General features: G+C 33.8%; 1 long non-coding RNA gene across 2 annotated transcripts; it reads right to left on the bottom strand.

Moving 5' to 3' along the window:
* Positions 1-7,885: 7,885 nt before the first annotated feature.
* LOC128676578 (uncharacterized) lies at positions 7,886-18,059 on the bottom strand. Of its 2 annotated transcripts, none has more exons than XR_008405429.1 (3): positions 17,968-18,059; positions 8,737-8,904; positions 7,886-8,033 (listed from the first exon to the last, which is right to left on the bottom strand). It is a non-coding gene; the product is annotated as an uncharacterized LOC128676578 (long non-coding RNA). The 2 variants fall into 2 exon arrangements; XR_008405430.1 differs by lacking the exon at positions 17,968-18,059 and adding an exon at positions 9,159-9,270.
* Positions 18,060-19,608: the final 1,549 nt, after the last annotated feature.

Below are 19,608 nucleotides of genomic sequence, written 5' to 3'. Positions count from 1 at the left end.
AAAAATGTATTGTATTTGCAGTCGTTGAAACCAGCCAATCCGCAATGGCCCCGCGCGGTGGATCACGAACCATACTCCACAACCATCCATAAGGAAGGCCTGTCCCCAGCAGTGGGAACGTGTAAATAGCTGAAGCATAAATCGAAGCTAGTAGAGGAAAACTCACTTAATTGTTCACCAATGTCAATCCTAATAATATTATGCGAATATTTGTGAGAATGTGTGTATGTATGTTTTACGGAAAATCTACAGGACCGATTGTTACGAAATTTAGTACACGGGTAGAATATAACCTGGAATAATGAATAGGATACATTTTATCCCGAAATTCCCACAGGAGCGAATCCCCGGGCGTCATAGTCATATCTAAAATCGTTCTGTAAGTCTACTACTGTATCAATAAAAATGTGTATCAATTTAGGTGATCATTGTTTTAATATTATTTCATACAAGATCCTTCTATAAAATTATAAATATAAATTAAATTGAAATAAAAATAATAAGAAATATCATCACGTGAAATAAATTTGAAAGTATCAATGCTCAACGCTCACATTACGAAAAACAGAGAGAGTGCTGCTCAAAAAAGTAACACAGCAAAATTTCTTTTATTGGCACGACGAAGTAAAAAATTTTCGGAACATAGCCACCACGTCATCAGCTATCTGAACCAGTAATAACCCAGTTAAACTTGCATGTCCACTAACACCACTGACCACAAAGATAAAGCTAACTAGCCACGTGACACTATGCACAGTTTACACGAGGACAGTGTTTCATATCCAAGATTTTAATGTATTATACTTTATTATATAGGTACATATAATTATTATAACTTAATTAGACATAATAAAAGACTGAGCTGCTATTATAATATATTATAAATAAATAGGTATAATTATATTTACTTATTTTTCGTTCATATTTTTAAGGGACTTAAATAATGTGATTTGAAGTGCTCACACACAACCTTGTTACACAAAGAAGGTTTACTTGTTAAAACATAAGTACTTCGTTTATCTACAAGAAGTAAAGTTTGCCACAGTAGCGTTTCGCCATCTTTTTCCTCTATATGATCTTAATATGACTATCAATCGGGCAGTTTTGAAAAACTCAAAGCCGGCTCCACACTGTACACACGGAAAAGTTCGCCGCACGTTCGGATTCGGCATGCATTGCTGACTTTTCACTGCGGTAAATAAAAGCACTCGTACAAATTACGCAATGTTCATGCAGTCGCGTCGGCGCTCGACAATAGTGTGGAGCCGGCCCGGGCACCCCACCAAAATCGTATTTTCGTCGAAGAAAGAATCGTGTAATTTTAGCCTATACCTAGATGTAATGATCAGCTCTAATGTCATAATATCAGTCGGGCATTATTTTAATCCTCTTAAGAAATAAATTAACATACATATTTACTTAATTGGACCACTAAATTAGCAGCTTCTTATTCGGAAGTCGTGGGCGAAAACTGAAATATTGTCCAAAAACTTCTTATTATGCAAACTTTTAATAGATTTTATCCATTTTGCAAGTTTCATCTTAATTAATTTTTAAATAAATTAAGGAAATAATTTCTTTAGTGCAAATTTAATACTCTTAATATAACATAGATTTAATATTAGTTGAGTATTCGGTTAAAAACTCTCAGTCAAATTTTTAATTTATGCGCTAAGATTCATATCATTGTTATTAATTTTTTCGTGTAACTTTTTAGCAGATCGACTTATAAGATTATGATGTATATGTATGTGATATATATGTTACTGTAAAATCACGAACTACCGTAAATCCTAAGATATTCCAGTAAAACCTAAGATTTACCAACTCTTAATGGTAGAAGTCCGAACAATTTTGCGATTCAAACTTTTACCACCATTCACTTGGTAAATCCTAAGATTTACATCGAAGGCACGGTAAATGTTGAGAAAATAATTTTACTTTTGTTATTTTTTACTATTTAAGAAGTATTTTAAAAGTTATACCTTACCTTTAAAGTATATTACCTTCAAAAGTTAAAAATATTTATGAATAAAAATACTTACCAAATGAAAATAATTTAAAATAAGTAAGGATTTGACTTATTACTTAGTTAATTAATTACTCTCATAATTAAAGTACTCTCATAAGTAAGGTTTTGACTGAAAATAAATGATTAATAACAATGAATCATTGTTTAATTCCCAAAACCAACATTTACCAGCCGTTAGTAGCAAAACCTAGCATATAATAAATTCCAATGGCAAAGCCCGAAAAAATCGTCAATTATTTAAAAATCCTTACAATTTACCAACCCATGCCGGTAATCCTAAGATTTTCTGAAAAAGCCTAAGATTTACCTGCATACGGACTTTTACAGTAACATATAAATCATGGCTGCTTTCTTTCTTTAATATGACTAAAAAATAAGACTATGGAAAAATATTGCTGTTTTAGATTGTCTATTGAATTTCATCAAGTAAATATGGCAATATATCGTATAAAAAAATAAACAACAATACTTTTTCATTCCCCATTTTTTATCCCAACAATTGGGGCATCCGAATGCGAAACAATGAGGAAAATTACTTCTATCCGACCGACCACAATTGACGGTATTATGTTGGCTTGTGTGAACTTATCGCGACATATTTACGTCATAAAAAGGTCCATTTAAGTGTCACATGTCCTGTGACGTCACTTGACAGTGACATCAATGGATGATAATTTCTTACGGTGCCGCGCGTCCATTCACATGTTTCACAATAAAAAAACTAAACACCAAAAGAACTACTTTTTAACCATTCAATTTGGGTATGAATTGGAAGCTTTTTAGCGAGGTGACAGTTTTTAAGTTTTTACTTCCGCTCAATGGAGTTTTGTCACAGTGTCATATTGTCATAGTTTCTATACCTGTTGGACAATCTGTTTACTCGGTACTACGATTTAGAAGGCTTATCTATTGCTTAGTAAATTAACTAATATTAGTTTAGTAAAATCAAATATTTGAAAAACATTCGCCACTCAAACGAAAATCCCTACCGATGAAGAAGAAATTAAACTTAATTGTCCAGTGCAATTAGCATAAAATTTTACAATAATGTACCTATTCATATCAAAAACATTCAAATTATATGGAAAATTAAAAGTTCCTTTTACGTCTAATAGAGCCGCTGTTAAATTTCAAAAATATAAGTTTTGACATTGTCGTGTGTGTCTATCAAAAAACTTGCTAACCCCACAGTCTTAAAAAAAATGTGACGAAAATACACTATGACCCAATGACCAACGTCAAGATAACTTCGTTACGTCTATTTGGATAGGGAGGGTCGCATTGTTAAATAATATTTATAAGTGTTTATTTAAATATTAATGTTAAAATATTCATTTGAATGATAATAACGTTTTGGTGCACAATGAGCTTTACAAATGCACACTTCCATGCATTTATGACTTAAAATACCAATTTTGTTGCAACTAAGTTTGTATAATTTGAAATAGAATATTTTATTTCATTTTAAAATAATGAACAAAAAACACAGATGAAAAAATTTAAAGTTTCTTCATCGAAATATATCAATTAACAAACAAATAACAACCTACAGCAATAAAGCTTATTCTTTAATTACTATTTTAACCTAAATAAAATCTATATTTTCATTTCTCAAAAAAGCAATTTTTACAAGATAATGTTTTCATAAACTAAAAATTATTATCACAGAGTAAAGAGCGAACAGAAAGGACACTATAAACGTAGCCTACCTGAATGTTCGACTGCACAGCCGGTTCCCATACAAGCCATACATTAATCGGGCCGCAATAAGCCGCATAATGTAACACATTAGAACATCTTAATTTCAATCTCGATAAAAGGTATAAAGAACCGTTTTATAAAGGCGACACCGAAAGGTAAGGCACGCTACTCACGGCGAGATTGTGGGAGGATGATATTTATTTGATATCACGTACCATGGTGTCGTGCAAATTGAATTTAAACAAAAAGAAATTACAGTGACAATAATTTATTTTAAAAACAAAAGATAGTATACTTTTGTTGTAATTTTTATTTAAAAATTTAGAGTAGATAAACCAAAGAATTGTTCTTTACTTTCATTTAATTGATTATTAGTGAGATATATTTAGAAAGATGGATAATGATGTAAAACATTTAGTATCCCTCCGGGTATCCCCTCCCTCCCTCAGGGTATCCCCTCCCTCCCTCAGGGCATCCCCTCCCTCCCTCAGGGTATCCCCTCCCTCCCTCAGGGTATCCCCTCCCTCCCTCAGGGTATCCCCTCCCTCCCTCAGGGTATCCCCTCTCTCCCTCAGGGTATCCCCTCCCTCAGGGTATCCCCTCCCTCCCTCAGGGTAACCCCTCTCTCCCTCAGGGTATCCCCTCCCTCCCTCAGGGTGGACCCGAAGGCTAGTATGAAATATAAATAGAAAAGTATTGCACCGTTATAGAGAGAAAAATCAAGGACAAAATCCAATAGCCTAATAGATATATTTTTGCATAGGTACGGAAAGAAAGGAAAGAACATGTAAAGTGGGGTTCGACGCATTATTTCCGAGGAAGCAACCGGCAAAGCGGTCAATGAAAGTCGCGCCATGAGTGGGCAGCATTAGCTCGTTTGCTGTAAGTCGGCGACAACTCCACCAGCCGTGGCCCTTTGATGTGCCGACAAATGAAGATTTATAATATTACAGACATAGGTATATATATATTTTCCTTTCATCAGCACTTGATCACAATCATAATATGTTTCAGTATACCTTTTGACCATGTACTTAATGTTATATTACTGATAAAAAATTATAACAAAAAAATTATACATAAATTTATATATAAAAAATGGTAAGCCCTTCTGGCATAATAGGGACCAACACTGTTTGAATGAGTTTCTTTCGGCATTTCTTCTCAGCAGTGGTCGTTCCGAAATGCTAGTAGTTTGTAGCTTAGTATCATTTAATTTAGATTATGACGTGAAAAAGTGCCTGTGAAGGCCTAATTTCTGAATAAATGATTTGATTTTGATTTTGATTTGATTTTGATTTAGGCTTTATAAGTAGCTACAGTTGATCAGGTCAGTAATTCTGGTAACAATACATATCGGTAATAACCGCTTACTGTCAGATATTTTTCGAGGTCTAAACACACATATTTTCACATATTTAGTGACCATCAATTGCGTGGTGAAAGTCTCCACTCAATTTAGGAAATTATGGCTTTCACTTGGCATTAGTGACTTTGGCTCTAATTAGTGGAGTTTGAATAATTAATCAACTATTTCTTTATACCAAATTACAGTTTTAACAATCGTGGAACGTTCCATACACTTAGTGCCAACTCTATTTGAAACTAAATTTCAAAGGAATTGAAACTGACTTTTTCAAATAACAACACAGGGTGTCCAGGTGAGTCACGCAAAAGTTCTCAAAAGTATTTTCTAACGTGACATGGACATATAAAACAGACATATAAACAAGCCTAATGTTATGTTTTGCGCATAGTTTGCCGCGAATGCGAATATCATGGCAAAATTCATGGCAATATTCGTGAATACACCCATTTCGTAATCATTAAATGACAGTTATTCACATAAATCAAGTTATATATTCCGATGTCTTAAGAATATTTATATAAACCTCACAGTTATATAAATATTTACCTCGAGCGTGGCGGTATGCTAGTGTATTCAGCTCGGGGTCAAGTGCCAGCTATTTTTAGTAAAACATTTGATAACCGTAATCCCAAAACTGGTTAACGTGACAGGAGTTATCGTAAAGTCAGTACAATTAATTATTACTTCAGGTTGCGTTCTTATTTATTAATTTTAAAATTTTAGAATAGATTGGTTTATATAATACCTACTTGTGCATATATATACTTACTAGTATTTAATAAGTAATTCATATTTGAAGAAGAAGTTTCTTCGGGAAAGCCCTTGAATGCTATTATTATAGTTTTTTAACCTACGACGTCGAGTGTCCTATTCTTACCAAGCATAATTCGTTCATAGACACAATGCAATTTGGAACTGAGCTATCTTCAATACTACTATACTTATTATGGATTTCTATTCGCGTGGAATCACTTTGCTGTTCAAGCATTACTTCAGTGCCGGTGGTCTGCGGAACACTCGATTGAACAAATGACAATCGCAAAATGTCCTCATGTTTCCTATTTTCGTCCCCTAGAAAGGTGTGTTTGCCGACTGGCCGTTTTCTCTCCAAAATAAAATAAATCCAGGATAATCCCCCATGAATAACTAACACCCATCAGTCGCTTTGTCTGTCGTTTTGTGTGTTGACAACTTTTTGTAGCTAAACTAATCTTGCGATTTGCCAAAAATTTGACAATGCAATTTCTTCCTTATCACTTTTGCAATAACGACTAAATACTTAAATAACTTGAATACTTATCTTGTCAACTGTGACTGTTAACTTAAAATTATAATGTGGACTTTATTAACAAAGTTTATAGTTGAAAATTGTTTCTTGACGCGTTGCAGTTGTCAAATTCTGTGATCGGTTAATCCGTCGGCTCAGTTTTGATGTTTCGAAGCGGATTTTTTTTACGAAACGTTCGCTTTCATGTCTCTTGTCGTAATTAAGACGTTTGTGGGTGGGCCCTTCAAAACCTTGCGACATTATTGTTCTATAATAACGCTCTTTGTGTTCTGTCAACGCTGTTTTCACTTTCTCAGTAAATCTTTTAGGATGAAGGGTAAACAGTAATCGATATGCAAGCTTGTCTTTGGTTATTGTTCATTTAGTAATCCGTAAAATAAGTAACAATCCTTTCGACATATTAAGGCCACGTTCTTCACGGAAACGGATTTCTTAGCAACGATGGCGGATGCAAGTTTATAAACACGGGGTAAGTATAATAAAAAATCTACTTAGTACTTTAGTTACATGAATCATTCAGACTTTTGTGTGAGTTAGTATTATAATACTTAGTCATATAATTATCATTTTTATCCATAAAAATTGGTCAGTCATCACACATTTTCAATATTCCACAATAATAATTGTTGGAAAAGAGAGTAATACCAGTAGTTAGCCTGTAGGTATTGCGTGGTTTGATGTATATTTTGTTTCCACAATTAATAGGTGATCCGAGAGATGTATCGACATGACATTAGTATGGACTAAATTCAATTGAATTGGTTAAATTAATACATATAACACAAAATGAATAAGTACAAATATGTCAAAAAATAGGTGCGTGATAGAAATTAATAAATATGCTAAGCAAAATATCAGTCTTGAGTCTTTTATTCCTCAGTGAATGACCAAAATTGAGTTGTTGTAAGGATGGGCAAGATGTACGATGAACCTTCTTTTCAGCAATAGGGGGTAAAGTATGTATTTATATGTACTTAATGTAAATAAATATAACATTTGAAACATTGTACTTACCTAAAAAGTGGTTACAAAAAAGTTAACACCAATCTGAAATCAATAACCGAGACTGAATATTCATGTAATCACTGTGGTCGTAACCTCTTTAATTTGGGCCTTATTAGAGCACAAAAGGCTTTGTTTTGCCGTCATTGTGCGCGTGTGAAGTTGATATGTTTATTATAAGGCGCGGGGCGGGGCGTTGCGGTGTAATGATAGGTTACGAAGGCAAAGATTACAACGCAGAATGGACACTCCATACATATCTGCTGACGTATGCAAAATTAAGCCCAAAACCATTCTTACCATACCGGATTACCAGAAAATTGTTATAAACAAATTATTAAATCAATTTACCATTAACAAACATATTTTAGTTTATTTGAAGGTTTTAACTTTTTCATGAAATAAGAGGACAAGTATTTAATTCAAAAAATTAAATTGGTTAGTTCTTAAATAAAAGGATGAAAAGAAACTGCCAATATTTTACATTATTTGTTATATATAGATAGGAAAAAAACGACAAGGCTAATTTTGTATTAAGTAGTTTGTTTCAACACATACATTATTGTTATTGACTGGCTGGTGTCCATTGACTGCGGTCGGCGTTAGTGTTTACCATCAGGTAACCGATGCTCGTTAGCTGTCTATAAAAAAGTTCAGTTGTTATAGTGAATTATCTTTCATACATATTTTGTACGAATATTACCAATAATCTGACTGTATTAAATACCAAATACTTGTATTGTAATTATATACTTTACTAGCGTAAACATATCTTTATCCTTATAAGATTTGATTCATTATTTACTCAGAAATAAACTTAATAAAAGATAAATAAAATTACAAGCAATCATATTATCACATAATACATTATCTAACTAATATTAAATATTTATGTTGCAAAATTATTATCCAATGTTGTGCAACAACGACTTTATCAGAATACGGTAGAATCGCAAGAAAATTGGAATAATCATAGCAATAGAACAGAAGTGCCATCATCTGTAGATGAAAATATCTGAGTATTAGCTCTGTCGCTCACTCAAAAATACAAGTATCAAGTATACATTTAAAGCAATATGTAAATAAAAGTAAAACTCAAACGGAAATTTAATTAGATTTACTGTATGTGAGTTCAATTTATAACCTTAGAGCACGCTATGCGGCACAATGTCAAAAGGCGACAAAATAACACAAGTATAGCACTCCTATTGCGCTTATGTTATTACCTATTAGTCGTATAAAAAAACGAGATTGATGATCACAAGCATTACTGAGAACATTCACAGTAATGCTTGTGATCATCAGATATATTTATCTGTGTTTAAACGGGCCATAATATTTTACCTTTATCGCACTTGTATGATAACTACAATCTAAGTATTCGACAACATTTTCCCAGCCTTCCAAAAATATTTCAAATGTTGATAACATTTATATTTAGTGCAATGCCGCCATATTTGAATGCCGCCGACGCTATGAAGTATAATTTTTGTTGCTCTTTTTACAGGATAACTGAAATTAGAATAGATTTTGAAACTAAACAATCTTTGCATTTCATAAAAAATCTGTGGTTAGCGTTCGCAAAAGAATTTGTTAATTTCCATATGGATTTTGACATTTTCGATACGATTACGCTCTCGCAAAATCTTACGCATCTTCATTATATAGTGACGTTCAAAAGAAACGTAGTTTGGTTTAGCTCTCACTGAAACCACCCTCATTTTCTTAACCAGGTATGTCAAGTTAAGTGGTAGTTAGTTACCTACTTTACTTTTTATTATATATATCAATATCGTCATTACGGGCTACAATACTTTCGAACGGAAACCGAACACTGTGTATTTGATCACAACTCAAAAGATCTTTTATTTTACCTATAATATCGTAATCTAAATATTTATTATTAAATATTTGTAAGTATTGCATATTGATTGCTAAATATTGTGCAATTTGTATTCCTGTGATTGTTGTTATCAGTTCAATATTCGGAGTTACCCGTGATAGGTTTATCAATGTTTATATTTAATACAAACGTTTTTACGACTTATATAGGCATAATATTTGCTTTAATTGCATGTGCGTGATACACAAAATTTGACCGGACTCTTGAAATCTTCACGTTCTTAATTCCAGGAGGCTTCTTCTTTCTCTATAGTCTAGCGTAACTATTTTTTAACCGTCTCATTTTTGATTTTGTAAAAGAGAGCCAAACGTATGTATTTTAAAAATTCGTTGAGCTGCCTTAGTACTGTCTATAAAATATTGTAATGATAACTATAAAAATGGTTAAGGTCAATTATAGGCAATGTGATTATATTGAAGTGTGCTGCGTGCGACAGCCGCTTTTATGATTCTAACGAAGATTACTGATCACTGCTACCATTCAGTATTTCACTTTTATCACTCTTTTCATTTATACATTTAAGTGGTATTGTCTGATTTTTCAGGGTGGTTTACCCACCAATGTCTGTCTGCTGCAGAATACAGTTGAGACCTTAAACTTTATGTAATTTACTATTTACAAAGTCTTCGCTTAAGATGTTCGTTTTCAAGTTAGTTTACAATTGAACGCGAAAGCTTATGTAAAATTCTATCTGTTCTAAGTTAGAAAACATTTCAAGTATAACTTCTAAGTTAATCTTCAATTGCCATAATAAACACGGGGACGCATATTATACATAGTTTCATTTATAGCTAGTTAAATCTAGGCTAGATTATCAGTAAGAAAAGGATGATAATGTCGTTCTAAATTAATAGGCAAGGAAATTTCAAGGATAAAGTAACATGAATAAATGCACGTAGTCACATAGATAAGATATCCAGCCGTAGCGCCGCATCAATACCTGATTCCACTATCAGGGATATGACAAGCCACTTTGTAAATACAATGTGAAATTGTGATGTAACAACTCGAGCTCAATGAAGCGTGATGAAACGCGTGAGGTTTATCAACAATCTATCAGTAACCTTGACACCTTGATAACATGCCTTATCTACAACGTAGACTTCCTAGAAAATTTGTTATAATTTGTGGTACGTTTATTTTTTTTTACAAAATCATTACTTATTAGCAACATAGATTTTTTAATCTGTCATAATAATATTTGAAGCATTTTATCATAGGATTGACTTCAACGCGAGGAGTGAAAAGAGAAGATTTGCAAGGTGCTACTATTAAAAAAGTAAGTCTGTATTCAACAAGCGATATTTTACACCTCTAAATATACGGACAATGGAGTCTGAAGGCCTATATCGGTTCTTTTTGTGAAGTGCGAAACCCTAAAAATGATGATACATAAAAATATTAATTTATCGTATTAATATAATATAGTAATAAGAACAACAATTATATTTTCCCAGCTAACCCAATTATTTGGTGTAAACGGGTGAAATATAAACACAAGCGTAGTATGTAACGACTGGGGCGCCACTGTTACGAGTAGGTACTCGTAACAGTGGCGCTTCTGCGCTGGTTCTCAGTCTTTGCCGTTCAGGAATACCGCGTCATCGGTACTAATAAGCTTCAACAATAGTGTAATTTCTAATAATTGCAGATCTTGGACGATTTCACAAGTATTAAATTTTGTACGCGGTAGTACTACTAGGGCTGACAAGATCAAATGTAAATTTATTTATTTATTTAATATATAAGGAACGCTTATTGTATTTAAATATATAATATTATAGTAAGCAATTTGTTCTTGCACTTTAATGCGATACATAAACACCAGTTAACAGCGAGCACAACATATAAGTATAAATATATATAAATAAAGTTAGGCACACAGTAATTTTAATGTTAATCGTACAAAATTTTACCGGAAATTACTCATTTTTTATTTACTGTCATTGTAAATAACAAAAAAAATATAATAATTTATCAATCAATGAACATTTATATGCAAGAACACAGAGTGAACGATTTTACAATTACAGAAACAAAATATATATATATATATCAATTAACAAATTAAACAACATTAAACAAGTATTTATTTATCCTTAATCAATTAATGAAGCTTACATGAAACCAACAATATGGAGGCTTCAATTGGACAATTAAATATTGTTGTAATTTCCGGAACGAGATTATAAATCCGCATTCCTAAATTCCAACATAACATAAAAATATACTCATTATATATAAAAACATACCATTTACTATTTGAGACAGCCCTAAATATATAATGTGATGCCAAAGATTGGGTCCCTACCACCTGTATGGCACATTATTTGGAAATATTACGTATGCAATTAGACGAAGTCGGGTGCTTTGTACTACCGAAGTTGTGTGATAGGAGACAAGTCATTATAAGAGACTTGTTATTAAAGTATAGTCTAGTCTATTAGTGATAAAAAATAACAAAGTGTGAATTGAAAAATCCCACAAATATTATGAACTAAAGAATCGTCCCGACTTCGCCTCGGGTAAAACCAGAATTATACCTACATATAATGAAACTGTTAGTAGGCTATGTCTGCATATAGAAGATAATAATGAAAAATAATTATTGGGACCTTTATACTACTTTATAAAATATATTTTTACAGAACTGTTGTCTGTCTATCTGTATGTTTGTTCGCGTATCACGCAAAAACTGGAATTCGAGGCGATTTTCACAGTTGTATAGCGGATGGTCTAACTTAAAATCTGGCATAGGTTTCATCGCGATACGTTGCTTAGAACCCGAGATATTGACAATAATATGTTATGAGCGGACGCACGATATAAACACGGACGAAGCCGCGGGCAAAACCTAGTATATTCTACACCAAAACCTTCCTCAGAAACGTCACTATCTATTTATGAAAACCGTACAAAAATCCGTCCGGTAGTTTCTCGTGTTGATAGACAGATAGATGCGACGGTAGAATATAACCTGGAGTAGCACATGGGGTTACTTTTTATACTGAATTAATCACGATAAATTGATAAGTTATGTGCACACCAACATATCGGAAGAATTATGAGATCTCGCAAAACATGTTAATCTAAATCACCCTATCAACTTTTCATCAATTTGATTTAATAATAAACAAACTCTCGATTCTAAATTTCGTAACAAATAACCAACAAAATGAATGTAATCGAAATAATACGACAAAACAAAAAAATATAAGTGCGGATGACTTAATTAAGCTGCGTCCACACCGCGGACTTATCCTCGTTGAGTGGCGTGCCAAATTGAGACCGGTTGGTTCGCGCTTTAATCTGCTTACGTTATGTATTCATTTTGTGCCTGTAAATAATCGAGCAGTTTGTTTTAAAACACATTTTAATCTAAGAACAACGTAAGCTTGGACGGTGACTCAGTGTGCTAAAAGCTTGACTTGCATAATGACGGATATTCGATTCAGGTTCGGCCTTACATTACCTGTTATTAAGTATAGATCGATCTGTCTGTACATTCATTTTAATCACATTCGGTGAAGGAAAACATTATTTTTCATAGGCATTTTTGATTTTATGTAAAACTTTTGACGTCAATAAGTGACTTTCGCAAATTATGACATGAAAAAATATTGGAATCGAGCGGGAATTGAACCGAGAATTTTTTCTAAAATAAGTTAAAAAGCATATGTGACATGTATAACAAATCCAGTCAATGAGCGATGTCAATCATACAAGTAAATATTTTTGATATTTTTATTTTCTTCCGGTTGACTCTCATAACTACCATAAATACCTACATATATCCTTTCAACATTCATATCAACAAAATTTAATGAGTTTTCGCATGAAATAATCAATGTTGCTGAAATAAAAATCGAGTCAGTCCGGTCGAGTTCAAAATTCTGCTAATAATCATGTACTCGGCATACTCTGTGGGCGGTCCCAAAAGCAAGCAAAACCATAAATCGCGGGTAGTTTAAAACAAAGGGTTCCACACGACTGCCCCTCGAGTGTTACCACATGACGGACAGACAGACCGACAACACGTGGTTCGTATTAGTTGTGACAGCGATGTCTAATTGACACGTATTTTTGGCTTGTTTGGGTGATAACTGCGCTTTTATGAGGTCGACAAAAACTGTGGTAACAGGCTTTGACAGATGCTGAAGGAGAATATGTTATTGTGTGTAAGGCACGTTAAATAGAATCAATCAACCACTTGGGTTGTGCAGAGAGCTCAGCAATCGGCTGGGGGAGGCAACAGGTGACCTCGTTCGGGTACTTCTCTCGCACAAAGAATTTCCATTGCATTGCAATTCAGCGCGGGAATGCTGCCTGTGTTATGGGCACCTTCCCTAGGGGCTTTCTTTAGATATTTTAAATTTATAAGTACTTTTTACGTTAGATAGTTTTTAGTTTAATTTAATATAATGTTGAAACATTAAATCTACTTCAATACATCGTAAATACCAGTCTACCTTTTACGCTTTCACTGCAAAATCGCTATTTTGATAAAGTTTTGAAATCGTTTAGTTAACCTGAATCCTAATGTAGACTATTTTTCAAATTTCTTATTACATTACATTTCTTAATACATTTTGCCGCAGGTGAAGCTGCGGACAACAGTTATTAGGAACACAATTATAACTGAATTCGGATCACGTTTACGTCAAATTCAATTGAAAAATTACCAAAATCCATCCATCACAAATCACACGCAAAAAATTTATGACACTTGTATTTTATCTACATAATAAAGTATCAAATCGAATAAGAAAAATATTATCAAATGGTTCGAAAAGTAGCTTATTAGGGGCGGCACCTGCGCCCCCGAGAGGTTCGAGAGGGATGAATAAGGATGATATCAATTACGTAAGAAACCCTCGCGATTGAGAATTGACGTACTTGGGGTGAATTTTCTGAATCAGTAAGCCTGTAATGAAACCTGTTGATTCTACTCGTGTAGAGGGTGGCTTACAATGAGGCAAAATGTTTGCTTTAAAGTTTGATTGTTTTGTATGTCATTATAGAAATATATCATGATCGTGTGGTCTCTCGGTCTCTAATATATGACTATTTGATGTATTCTCGTGGACGTCGTACGAAGCGATTGGCAACTTGGTAGCTGCTAGTAGCGATCCCAAAGAGTCAGGCAAGCGGCCGACTAATGTAAAATCATAGCAAAGTCTTCAAAATTTTCAGGTTTCTTTTTTAACTTTATGGTGCACACAGGATCGGCTCTCAACTAGAGAATTCCTCAACGGTTTATTCCATGGATATGGAGTTATTTTTCAGGTGAAATTAGATTAGATTTTTGGTCACGAGTTGAATTGAATGTAGTAAGATCTCTCTGATGACAGTAAGTTTGTGTCAAAAATGAAGTTATTAACCTTAACATTTAATTTCAAAAGAGTAAAAATACTTTTACTATAGGTACTGTAGTCCTTTTACTGTAGTAATATTAAAAGAAAATAACAGATTCAAAATTTCGACAACAAAATCAATACTAATCGCACCAAATCGGTTTCTCTTTACGCTTTAGAGTCTCGAAAGAATTAAAAGAGTCGGGATTTGTCTTTATTTGTACAAACAAACTAACAACAAAGAAAGTAAAAGGCTTTTAAAAGAAAATAAATGCGATGTAGCGTGTTTTTCGCTGGTCCGAGCGGTTTCGATTCATGGATTTCACTCGTGAGTAAACCACAAAAGAACTGTTGACTAGTGTCCTTAAATTTAAGTGTTGACCAACGCATAGGAGAGAGCGATTTTACTATTTAGTTGGAGAGAACACTGATGCAACAGAGGCGGGTATCCTCTCATTTAGGATATCAAATTCATATTTGATAAGCCACATTATTTTTTTCTAATCTGCGATCATAGTGCACTCCCATATTAAACTATCAATAATTTTATGCATATCAAAGAATATATGTAATTAAAAAAAATTAACAGCTTTCTCTCGTGATTTAAGACGTATTTTCCCTGCAAATCGCTATCACTTGGACCAAACACCTTAATCTCTAAGCCCGGCACTAATTGGTCCTCCCCTCCCCGCGTCCCGCCACCCACATCGCACATAATTGTCGGCACTGACAACTGTCGTCGACATCTTTAAGAGATGAGATAGTTAGACCTTGCTTTTATTGGAAAAAAGTCTGTAAAAAATATCCAAGTGTGCAAAAAATGGTTGTCAATGGATTTATATTTTCAGACTGTATTATCAAATTTTTATTTTTGAAAACTCATTCAACTTTCCATCATTGCGCGAGATCATCGTCAAAGTAGGTAATTCTTTACGCTTTTCATCAAAGTAAATATCTAATTTATATTTATTCAGTCCTATTTTAATACTAGCGGCCCGGCCCAGCTTCGCTCGGATAAAATAACAATAAATGATAACGTAAACCATCTTCGTTAACCACTCTATTATTGATGAAAATCCGTTAAGTAGTTTTCACTTTGGAATTTATCGCCAACAGACAGACAGACACGGCTGAGAACTTTGTTTTATATGTAGTGATCGTGATTAGCAAGTGTGATGTGGCGTGAACGAGCGCGTTGATAGGATATTTGGGCGCGGGTGGCAGCTAGCAAACTTTTGTAGAAAAACATCTGAAATGCATTTTAATCGCACGAAGCTGCGACAGTCGCGTCAATCGCCATAGTTGCCGACAAAGCAGCTGTTTTTGCCGTCGTCTAATGAGTATGCGCTCCAATGACGCGAGCATTGGAGCTAATATATTGCTAAATGGTCATGCGATAGGTTAATACTTCTATGTGCAAGCTGCTAGGCCTCAAGAAGAAAACATTTATTTGCCAAAAACATGAGTACAAATAGACAAATTGACGTCGAAATGAATTAAACCTACATGTTTTACCGAATATAGGTATGCAAATATAAATAAATAAAGAGGAGCATGCTATCCACTACAAACAATCAAGGATCTGTTGCCTTGGGTATTTTGGCACCATTAAACACCGATCCTGAAATAAGTACATTTTTATCACGCTAGGATCATATCGAAAAATATTCACAAGACTATACTATGTATTGTATAGTATTAAACAATAAAGTCGCTTCCCTCTATCTGTTCCTATGTATGCCTAGATCTTTAAAACTACGCAACAAATTTTGATGCGGGTTTCTGAATAGATTAAAAGATTCTTGAGGAAGGTTTAAAAGTGTATAATTATGGTTTTACCCGAGGGAAATCGAGACGGGTCGCTAGTTATAATATAAAGCAAACAAGCTCACCGGCCGCTCCATACTGAGGAGATGTACCAACACAGGCCTCACCTCGAAATCGATTGTATAAAGCGAAGAAAGGGAAAGAAAAGAAAGGAAAGGATGCAAATATCATTTCTTAACTCATGGAATAAAAAATGATTCCTTTTAAAACAATCAAAATTCTTACAAGCAATCAATTCTTAGTAACGACTTGTAACAGCGGTGGGTGGCAACTGGCAACACCTCAGAAGAACAAATGGTGACTACACCGACACATTTGATGCGGTTGCGCATGCGCACGCGAGCAATGCTTACTTCCTTCGGTGATTGGAGGAACATCGTTTGTCTTCGGATATTTCGGGATTTGTCGGAGATGAGTAATTATGAATAGTTTTTCACGCAGCCACCCAGAATTTGAATTTTAATTATATCATATAGGTATTTGACTAATTATATTCCATAAAAAACAAATGTGAAACCACAACCAAATTACGTATATTATATTTACGCCAACAACTTGAAACTATAGGAATTTTATTCATATCGTATATTCAAGTTATATTACCATTAGGTATCTTAATTGTTTAAAACCATAATATGTTATTATTACCTATAAGATATACTCAGTCTAAAGTTATTCTATGAGATATACCTATGAGATATGAAGATATTTTATGATTTGTATGTAAGTTAATTGTGTTTCACATCGATATATATACATATTATAATCAGCACTCGGATCACAATCATAACCTGTTTTGATATACCTTATGACTATGTACATTATGTACTTTTATATATTATTAGAAAAAAACATTGTAAGAAACAATAATGGTAAGCCGATCTGGCATAATAGGGACCAACACTGTTCAAATGAGTTTCTTTCGGCATTTCTTCTCAGCAGTGGTCGTTCCAAAATGCCAGTAGTTTGTAGCTTGTCAGAAATAACTATAAATATAAAAATTGACGAGAAAAAGTGCCTGTGAAGGTCTAATTTCTGAATAATGATTTGAATTTGAAACATTTTATTCGGAAATAGTCAACGTGTCTTTCAGTGATTGAAACAAACAAAAGTTAGGGTGAACAAAATAGTATTACGGAATGCAGCGAAGAAGACATAATTTTTGTATAAATATCAGAGGAAACATAACAAAAATAAAAAAATAAGCTCTTTGAACTTTGAAAACTACGTTAACATGCTCATTAACACCTAAAGATAATTATGAAGCATAGATTAATGATGTCAAATATTTTCACAGTAGGGGGCGCGACTGAGCGCGCGCCGAACGGTGAAACGGAACGTTCGTTTAGTGAATTTCCCTAATTAACTGGGAGAATGAAATGGAACGTGTAATACACGGGAATCTTGTGATCTGCCGGTATAAATGACTCAATATGAAAAATGTTGTTTTTAAATTATTTATAACACAAGAAACACAGAGTAAATACTTACTTAATCGTAGTATGAAGTAAATTCATATAAATAAAAGTTAATGAAGTTATGATTACGGTATTTATATTAAAAACATTGTTGAAATCTCAAATTTCTCAACTGTCTTTCATTTTCGACCGCCAGAATGACATCTCATTTGTCATTATTGAATCACTGCTTGACATCAAATATAAATACATTGGCGGTAAATATTTAAAGAACCATAGAAACATGCCTTTTGCCCAAAATCAACTGTAATTCTGCCGCCAATATACATCTTTGCCATCAATCAGCAGTCAAATTGTTCAAGTAGACACCACAATACTTCCTACAATCAACTATCCCAACGCTGCACATGTCAACAGTTCCGCGAACAAGACAAAGGCGCGGAAACCGTTCAGTAGTTTGACATTGACGTTTTTATTTTTTTATTTTGGCACAAGTATCAATGCATACGGAGCCAAGCTTGCATAATGGAAGTTGTTAGTTGAACTCGGTCTCTTTAATTTGAACATCGCGGGGGGCGTTGTAAATCACTTGGAATAATTGGATGCAAAGGTGTTTTGAGGATGCAGTTCACGTCTTTATGTTTTAGCAACTGCTTTGTAAAGAATATGCAGTTTGATTCTTATTATAGTGTTCGACGTTATAATTTGGAACCCGCATATTCTTGAATTTATTAGACTTTTCCTTTCATAAGTAGAAACCGGAATTATAAGGGAAATTCGTGCAGGCTGTGAATGAGATTTTAAATTATAAAGCCTATATGATATCTTCGTGATATTTGACCGGGACAGGTGAAACGTAATAAAAGCTTCTAAAATACGATCCTCCATAACACCAATCGCTTGAAAAGACAGATTTCTTACGCCCTTTATATCACCGAAATGGCGTAACGGACCTCTAGTGTACAAATCAGTAGGTGTGGCCGACTATTCTTTGAATGGCGTGGCCGCCCAAAATCGGCAACTTTCAGTCGGCAACACAGACATAATCGGCGTCTTTATGCGACCCACCGCGGAATAATCCATGTTTTACTGGATTCTCTCACTCGACTGGCTTATAAATAGACGTTTGAAGACACCGCCGTTTGATGCACCTATATAAACAATATTTTCGGCAAATATTATTGTAATTATACACAGAGATTGGTTCTTTAAAGGAAAGATGCGTTTACGTGACAGTGAACAGTTCTCATTACTTAATGCCGTGGTGCTATACAATAGACATCTCACCTGGTGGCCTGGTGGTAAAGTGATAGCCATAGAAATTGGATATATAGATGCGGGCATGAAGAAATGAAAACTTTATGTACAGCGTACGTAGGTACTGCCAACCGTTAACCTTATTAGACTACTGCCTACTAAAGACATTGATTGCCTAATATGCATAAAATAAGTCAACCTATGAAACCAGTACCTACTTAAATAAAAAAATAAAACATGCTTCGATTCTGAGTTGTCTCAATGTAATGAAATTTAATATAAACGTAATTTTTATTTACCAAATTTTCATTCTTGATTCAAGTAAAAGAATAAGCCATCCATAGCACGAGACTCAAGTAAAAAAAAAAAAACTTCGATCAGAACAAGTAATGGCAACAGAATGCCGTCAAATTATCTAGTTGAATATAAATAACCATTCTTCTGCTGAGTAACAGGC

This window comes from Plodia interpunctella, chromosome 16 (genome assembly GCF_027563975.2).
Source record: "Plodia interpunctella isolate USDA-ARS_2022_Savannah chromosome 16, ilPloInte3.2, whole genome shotgun sequence".
NCBI classification, from domain to species: Eukaryota; Metazoa; Arthropoda; class Insecta; order Lepidoptera; family Pyralidae; genus Plodia; species Plodia interpunctella.
This window is presented reverse-complemented; position numbering and strand designations above follow the sequence as displayed.